This window comes from Gossypium hirsutum, chromosome A11 (genome assembly GCF_007990345.1).
Source record: "Gossypium hirsutum isolate 1008001.06 chromosome A11, Gossypium_hirsutum_v2.1, whole genome shotgun sequence".
In the NCBI taxonomy this organism is placed as follows: domain Eukaryota; kingdom Viridiplantae; phylum Streptophyta; class Magnoliopsida; order Malvales; family Malvaceae; genus Gossypium; species Gossypium hirsutum.
The window spans coordinates 25770219-25779595 of NC_053434.1; positions in this window are offsets into that span (position 1 = coordinate 25770219).

Sequence of the window (9377 nt, forward strand, 5' to 3'; positions counted from 1 at the left end):
ATGTTTTGACAGTAGAGAATCGGGTGTAAAAGGCTGCCCTAATGCCGTTTTGTAGTTAGATCGTTCAGGGTTTCAAGGTAAGCACTAAGTGGATGTTTTCGGTTGTTGTGGGAGTGGTGTTTTCAGATTAAACTTGGTATTAAGACTAATGTTGGTGTTGGATTGGTCAATCGTTAAGTGCTATTTGTCTCGGGTGTGGTTTTAGCATCAAAAGATACCAGGTGTGTACCCAGAAACGCAGAAAATGGGATTCGACGAAAGCTAAAATTGAAAACTGTTGACGCCACATAGGCTTGTGGTCGCCCATGTGGTAGGCCGTGTGAGGGGACATGGCCGTGTGATCGATGAGCCAGGCCGTGCTCCCATGACACGGCCGTGTGATGGCCAGATAGGCCATGTGCGACACACGGGCTAGACTGAATTGGGCTGTATGGGTGTGTGGGTCTACACGAGTAGGCCACACGGGCGTCTGAGATTCTAGGCCAGGCCGTGTGATCCACACGAGCAAACCACATGGACGTGTGAGCTAATTTTTCTGAAAAGTTCTCTAAGGTTGCACAGGTCACCCAAGTCAAATGTGGACGTACTGTAGGATCGGTAAGCATTACTTAGACCTCTATATGTGTAATTTGTCTGACTGATTTCTGTATTGAGTATGTATGCTGATCTGAATGTATGGACTGTTAACTGCATGATAGCATGTCATTTATTGTATGTTACACTGCATCGGGGTGGGCTAATGATATTTGGAGGAAGTGTCTGAAAGGCTCTTAAGCCTATTATCTAGCAGCTCAACTGCAAATTATTGAATATGTGTCGCATATCGGTACAGCATGGTGTATAGGGATGAGTGGGTGTTTTTAACCCACATGGTGTGTAAGGATGGATGGAGATAGTGGGTAGAGGCTAGTGGGTAGGATTCTGATTTCTGTTACTGTATACTGGATCTGAGATGGGCCAAAGCCCTAATTTATCTGAGACTGTATCTGATTGGGCTAAGGCCCAAACTGAATCTGTAATAGGCTCAGGCCCAGACTGTATTTGACTGTATTCTGATTTGTACCTGTATGCATGTTTTCTGTGGGGATTACACACTGAGTTTACGAAAACTCACCCTTTTTCTGTTAATCTGTACAGGTAATTCCCAGTCTTAGGTAGATCGGTGCGACGGTGACCACCACTATTTCGTACTGATTTAATTTAGTTTTCAAATTTACATTATTTTTGGGTATTTGTTGTGAAATTTTGGGACTTTGAACTGATTGGTTTTAAATTTTGGGATTTTTAACTGCTTTACGGTTTTATTATGGCTAGACGGTAAAAACTCGATTTTTACTAAAGCCAAGGTTTCTCTCAACACGAACGGATTTCCAAAAACAAACGTTTCCAAAGCTTCTGCTAAAAATATACGATCTTAGACATAACAAAGAACATGCATTTTATTCCGGATTAAGTTAAAGGTTTATTAACTGGAACGATTTTAGCTTGACAAACTCGTCTTCAAATTCCATTCCATGTGACATCGTCAGATTCGGCCATAACGTCTAGGCCGAGTTTAGGGTGTTACACCTTGATCTATAGAAATTCCTAAATTATATTAATATCTCTTTCGAGAGTAAGAACAACTGACTCTAGGTTGATTAATTGAAATCTCTTTCTAATTAAAACCCCTATTGTCACATTAACTCAATCTATGGATTCCCTTATTAGATTTGACTCTAATCTGGTAGATTTATGTCATCCTATTTCTAGGATTGCATGCAAATCTACTCAATTATGCCAGATTTACTCTTAAACAATGACTTTTGCTCCATTAAAATAAGCACATCACACTTGAATTAATATCTTGAAAATATTAAAGCAAGAAATAAGCATGCATAATTAATAACAAAAATCAAGTATTTATCATGTAATTCAGAAAATCAAATAATAAGAATCATCATAAGTTTCATCTTCCCTAGGTATCTAGGGAATTTAGTACATAATCTGAGGTAGAAACATCTCAAAATTAGAATAACAATAAGACATAAGAAACCCAATAAAACTTCGAAGGAAATTTGAATGGAGATCTTCAATCTTGAAGGAGATCTGCTTCTGAGTTGATTTCGATGCCGTCCTTCGAGTAATTTCTCCGTTCTACTCTACGTGTCCCCTTCAGTCCTCTTCTAATATGTATTTATAAACTTTAGAATGCTTAGCAAACCTAAAAATTAGGTTTTTCCGCGTAAAAGAGAAGCAGGGTTCGAAATCGACACGGCCTGGCACATGGGCCTGTGGCCAGCCCGTGTGAAAATGCCCAGGCCATGTGGATTCTGGAAATAGCTCTATTCATCCAATTTTAGCCTGTTTTTCACTCATTTCACTTCTCTATGCTTACCTAAGTATAAAAACATAAATTTAAAGGATTAGGAGCATCAAATTCACTAATTTACATAATAAATCATCCAAAAACATGCCAAGCATGGGATTGAAACATGTTACTTTTATGGTTTATCGAATATCCCCACACTTAAGTGTTTGCTTGTCCTCAAGCAAAATCCTCAACTCACAATTAAAATTAAACTTTCTCAACTCATAATTCTCATTAATAATGTTTTGTCATAGTTCACAAATAATCATACATTGATAATTCAACTAAAAGAGCATTAAAAATTCAAACAATCCAAGTCGAGCATTTTTAAATCATGAAAATATAGGTATTTCCCCTTATCTAAACAATTACCTTTAATTCAAAACCGACAAGAATTGACATCCTCACTAAAGATTTATTAAAATCACTCAAAGTGTTTAATGTTAAAAAATAAGCACTCGATAGTCAAACATGAAAAGTCGTTACCATAGGCTTGCATGAAAATCAAATCTCCACCACTATAAAATGAGATGATATACAAATCAAAAGGTCTTCAAGAGGTTGTTATGGGGCTTAGGTTAAAGGTGTGGAGAAAGGTTAAAAAAAAGGGTTAGAATTGAGATCGAATTGATAAATTACCAAACTAGAAAAATAACAAATGTTGAATTACAAATAATTACATCAATTGAAACTATTCAAGAATAACACAAGCTTCTTCTCAAAATATGAATTTAACTGTTCAAGCTCAATTAATAAAGAATTAAATAACTATATATGTATTTTTTTATTTTTTTAATATATAAATAAGAAGAAATAATTCAACAACTTAATCAAAAGGCTTAATCAGGCAATTAATCAAATCTAATCTCGATAAAAATAGAGTTAATAAAACAGGAAAAATTCTCAATGAACAAAAAAAGAGTTATGGGTTATCATTAATGGCTAAATCAAGAAATGGTGTGTTAGGCTCAAAGGGGTTCACTAAGGGTTAACTATGAAGGAAGGCTTTTTATGGGATAAGTGGGTTAAAACTTAAGTGTCTTTATCATCTCAATATATCAAATCAAAAGTATGGTCTTGACATGGATAATCGAAGCAAGTTCTAGAATAACAAATCAATATTGACACACTCATAACCAATAATAAAATGAGCAAGAAAAGTGTATGCTCTGAAGGCTCAAAATCTCAAAAAAATTATAGTTTTTGATATCAATCTTGCAAATCTCAAACTTCAAGGTAATACATCAATTCAGAGAAACAACCTAAAATTTTTAATTCTAAAAATAGACTTATCATGCTTGGTTCTCTCATGTCTTAAAATTTAAACAATCAATACACAAATATCTATGAATTTAATCTAAAACATAACACTGATAATCATGAATAGATAAGAATTCATTCTAATAGTAATATGAGAAAATTACTAGAACACAAGACATAATTAAGGGATTTTCTAATAATCATATAAATAACCTCCCCACACTTAAGATATAAATTATCCTCAATGTACAAATAAAAATAATCATAGTAGAAACAGAATATCATAAGAGAGGGAGAGAATTGAAACTGCCCTGAATATTGGATGAAATCCGCAGAATAGTGAAAAGTGGAATTGTAGACAAATCTTAAATGTAGTGCATGATTCTGAGCAAGCTATTAAGAAAATAAATACAAGTAGTGAAGAAGATTAAGGGATTATACTCGATTAGAAACAACAATAATAAATAAAAATATAGGTCAAAATATAAAAGCAAAAGAAGTCTAAGAAAATAAAAATAAACATAGAAATAAAAATAAAATAAAATAAAATAAATGGACTCAATGGTCCTCATCATCAGATACATCAGTGTCGTGAGTCGTCGGCACTGAAGAGGAGATATAGAAATGCTGGTAGATCCTCTGTAATGTTGCGTCAAGACTGTCAAACCTCTGAGCGTAGTACTGCTCAAAGCGAGTAAACCACTCTGAGATGTCCTTTGAAGTAGGAGCAGAAGGAATAGGGTGGTGACTCGAAGTTGGATGCTGTGGTGGGTTCTCGTGACAGAGAGGAATATCATCAGTGAAGTCCTCGGGTTCATTCTGAACGTCAGAATGAAACAATCGATACTTTAAGGGATCCACTCCACGATACCTCTCGATCATCCTCATATGTATCATGCTCGAGATTCCCTGATAGAACATCTAGTTGACTAGCGTGAATGTAGAGGACTGCTCCGGTTCATTTAGGAGAATGAAGTGTCGAGTGAGGCGAGTCACGTAAGGACCTAAACAGATGGGGCCTTTCCTGTGGCGGTCAGTTTGATGGCGGAAGGTCAAGGCAATGAAGTATGCTAAGTCAAAGACATGTCTGATGGCCATGCTCCATAGAAAATAAATGTCATGAGTACTAACAACTCTTGTGCTCTCCCTCCTATCGGCAGAATATGAGCTAAAAGTGCATGAAGGTACTGTAAAACTGGAGGGAGAGAAGTCGCCTTCGAGCGACTCGCATCATATGGTGTCTGACTCGCTATAAGATCGGTCCAATAACGTGATGACAAATGATGGATGTGCTAATAAAGTCAAAGAAAGTTTTCGGCGCTCATAAACTCCTTTGTATAGAGTGCCATAACAGCATCGAACTCGGGGACGCTCATCTGGCGTACCAAACCACCAAGTCAAAAAGTGATGGTGTCTGGCTCCTCATGAGCCGTCATGACCTGCTGTATAAGAAACATCGCGTTGAACTCTAAAGTAACCTCCATATAGGTGGGCTCGATGATGGAGAAGAATCTATCCCACGGAGCTGTGATGATAAAGGCGCGAACATTATCAGCTTGTCAGACATGCTCCAACGTGGCCCAATCAATGCAGCGGCCTAGGCCGAGTGGTCGTACTCAAATGAGCTGATATAAATTCTCCTGAGGCCTGCTGAAAATCGAAGATAAGAGTGACGGGCCTCGGTAGAAACGCTCAAGGAGGAGGTCGCACCATGGGTCTTTTTCTTTTTTGAATCGTGGATGACGGCCTTAGTCTTGCCACGAGTGTTCGTCATGGTGTTTCTGCAATAGATCAGGCAAATGAATGAAATGGACGAACCATCATAATAGATATAAGCTAATAAGAAATCAAAATCAAAATGATAAGAAAATAGATATATATGAACCTAAATAAAGTTTATTTACTAAGATTAAATTGATAGCAAGAATGATAATATCAAAACCAAATTGAATAGAAAGCTAAATTGTAAAACAAAAAAAGAATAAAACTAAAAAAATGGATCAGTGAAAATAAAACTAAAAATAAAAATTAAGTAGAATAATACTAAAATAGAATAAAAAATAAGAAAAATATGAGAAAAAAATAGACTGAAAATAAAGAAAATAATAATAATAATAATAAAGAATAAAAAATTAAAGAATTAAAGCAATAAATGTTGAAATAAAATAAAGACAAAGGTAAAAATGGAAACTATTGGAGTGATTGACGGTGAGGGCAATGGTCGGTGGTGGGTCAGGTTGGTTGCGTGGGTGGATAGGCGAACAATGGGTAGTTGCGTCATGGGAAGAATGCGTGAGAGGAAAAGAGAGAGGCCGAGAGGGGGTTTGGTCGAGGTTGTGGTCGTGGGTGGTTGTATAGTGGTGCGGGGTTGAGGGGATGGCAGTTCAGGTGAGGGGAAAATAGGGAGAAGGGATGGAAAAAAGGTGAGGGTTGTTGGGCTCGTGCAGTCGTGAGGTTGCAAGATAGGAGGGTCCGAGGCAAGCAGATAGGGCGGGTGGGGTAGTTTTGGGATAGGGGGAGAGACGACGAAGTAAAGGTTGTGAGGGTAACCGGATTTTCAAAAAGAAAGTGAACGGTGGTTAGGGTTGGAGAGTGAAGAGTAAGACGAAATAAAAAAAATGAAAAGGGGCTATGTTTTAAGGGTGACACAGTCGTGTAAGGGCCCATGTTGGGCCATACGGCCGTGTCACATGCCCTTGTGACTTTATTTAAGCCCCTATCAATAAAAATCCTTGCCCAGTCTTCACATGGCCCGTGTAATATATATGTTATATGACTATGATAGTGTTTTGCAAAAGATGCTAATATACAGTGATAGTGCACGGATAATGGGAAAGTAATATGTATTATTTTCAGATATTTTGGCCTTATGATCTTGGAACCATTGGATATAGTTGGCATGCCATATGATTATTAGTACTCACTTATATGTATAGTGGTTTTGGGTGTTGAGGCCCTAGGACATGTTTGGAGAGATAAAGGAATGAGAGCTAAGCTACATTCAACGGGACATGTGAAGGGAAATAAGGAAAGTGTTACCTAAATTTTTCACTTTTGGGACATGCTTAACTCTATGAGTCTATGTAATGTAATAGAGATTCGTATATTTGATGTGTGATGATAGAGCTCACTATATGTTTCATAATTCAAGTGCCATATTATCATATTTTATGTAATTGTGTGGAATATCTTTTTTGCTTGAATAAGTATGTATGCGTTGTGAGAATGAACTATTAGATGATGCATGATTTAATACTATATGATGTTAGACTTAAGAATAAGGTACTTGTGAGTAAATGACTGGTTGTGTTGCATAATGTTATGTTTGCGTTGTGGAAATTCCTTGCATTCACTGAGCTTGTTGAAGCTCACCCACTCATTTTAACATATGTAGATTAGTGACATCACGGTGTGGGAGGTGTGGTTCTGAGGGAATGATCCAAGGAAGACTGGTTATTTATCGTAGGTGCTCTATTATTTATATTCGTGTTGGGGAAATAGGCAACATGGTAGAACTATTTAGGGTTATTGATCTATAAACATTTTGATTTGACTTATAAGAATTTCATGTTATTTTTATGTTAGAATTTTTAAACATTGATATTGTAACACCCCAAACCCGGCCTGGAAGTTTGGCTCGAATCTGGCATGTCACATTGAAGTGTTTTTCGAAAACCATGTTTCCATTAAAAACCCTTCTTAATAATTAAAAACTTATACCCTTTTTAAACCTTGTTAGAAAACCTCAGCTGAATAACATTCTTAACAACTTTGTAAAAATCTTGGTAGTTGTGGAAGCTTAATATAGAAACAATTGGGGATACGTGATATTTTGAACAACAGTAGTTGCTTTGGAAAACCGTGTTCTAATACTAGCAATTATAAAAACAATAAATAAAATTCCAAATTTGAAATCCATAAAATTACAACTGCTTTACTACAACCCACATAAAAACATTTAAAAGTAATAATCAAAACTGTAACATAAACAGTGTGTGTGGCTTCCTCCGAGCCCCTCGCAGCTCCGATCCGTCTAAGGCTGGAAATTACCTGAAAGGTTAATAAACGGAGTGAGTTTACAAAAACTCAATGTGAAATCCCCTACTATAAAAAGGAACAGTCAGTCATATAAAAGAATTAAAAGTATGGCCCCAACTTTACTTACAGTTTCAGTATCAATTGGGCCTTAGCCCACTATAACAGACAGTACCAGATGGGCCTTAGCCCATTACAGAATAAGAAACATTATCAGAACTAGAATCAAAATGAGAATCAGAATCAGGATCAGGTGACAGAATCAGAATCAGAATCAGAATCAAAATTAGGTGACAGAATTAGAATCAGAATCAGTATCAGATAATAGAATCAAAATCAGAATGTGAATGCAATTCCAACCCAATCCAGCCGTATACACCCACGTACCAACCTTACACCATGTGGGGAGATACTCGACCCGCTCAACCGCTACACACCACAGAAATTGCAGCGAGGCTGCCAGATATTGTGACGAAGTCACCAGATACAGATATTGTGGCGGAGCCACCAGAACAGATGTATATATATGTGGCGAAGCCACCAGATTGCAGCGAGGTTGCTAGATATTGTGACGAAGTCACCAGAACAGATATATGTGGCGAGGCCACCAGATTGCAGCGAGGCTGCCAAAATGCTTCCTCCATCAATATAACCCGTATCCCATGCAACAGATATACATGTCATGGCATACAACATACAGAATCAAAATATCATGCCCATATTTGAATCAAACGGTCACAGTCAAGTCATTCATATCACCAACATATATTCACAATCAAATCCGTCAACCACACAGTCCAAGTCAGTCACTTGCCCACAAGGGCAAAATAATCATTTAACACCCTAGGGGTAAAATGGTAATTTTATAAATCGAGGGTAAAACGGTAATTCTATAAATCGAGGGTAAAATTGTAATTTTTTAAATCGAGGGTAAAACGGTAATTCTGTAAATCGAGGATAAAATAGTAATTTTGTAAATCGAGGGTAAAATAGTAATTCTATAAATCGAGGGTAAAACGATAATTTTATAAATCGAGGGTAAAATAGTAATTCTATAAATCGAGGGTAAAACGATAATTTTGTAAATCGAGGGTAAAATGGTAATTTTGTAAATCGAGGGTAAAACAGTAATTCTGTAAATCGAGGATAAAATAGTAATTTTGTAGATTGAGGGTAAAATAGTAATTCTGTAAATCGAAGGTAAAACGATAATTTTTTAAATCGAGGGTAAAACGGTAATTTTATAAATCGAGGGTAAAACAGTAATTCTGTAAATCGAGGGTAAAATAGTAATTTTGTAATTCATGGGTAAAACGGTAATTCTGTAAATCGAGGGTAAAATTGTAATTTTTTAAATCGAGGGTAAAATAGTAATTCTGTAAATCGAGGGTAAAACGATAATTCTGTAAATCGATGGTAAAACAGTAATTCTGTAAATTGAGGGTACTTTGGTAATTTTACAAGTCGATGGTATTTTAGTAATTTGGTAAACTAAAGTATTCTAAACAGGGATAACAATATGAATGGGCCTAAAGCCTATTCTCGGCCCAAATGGGCCCACACGCTCGTGTGGCCCTTTTAGCCCAAATCTAGCCACAGATATGAGATTCACCTAGCCTAGTCCAATATCTACTACACATTCAAACAACTTATCCAATTGGGCCCGTAGGCCCATTGGGCCCACATGGCCCGAAGTAGCAATCCTACAGCTAGAGTAGTGAGAAATACACAC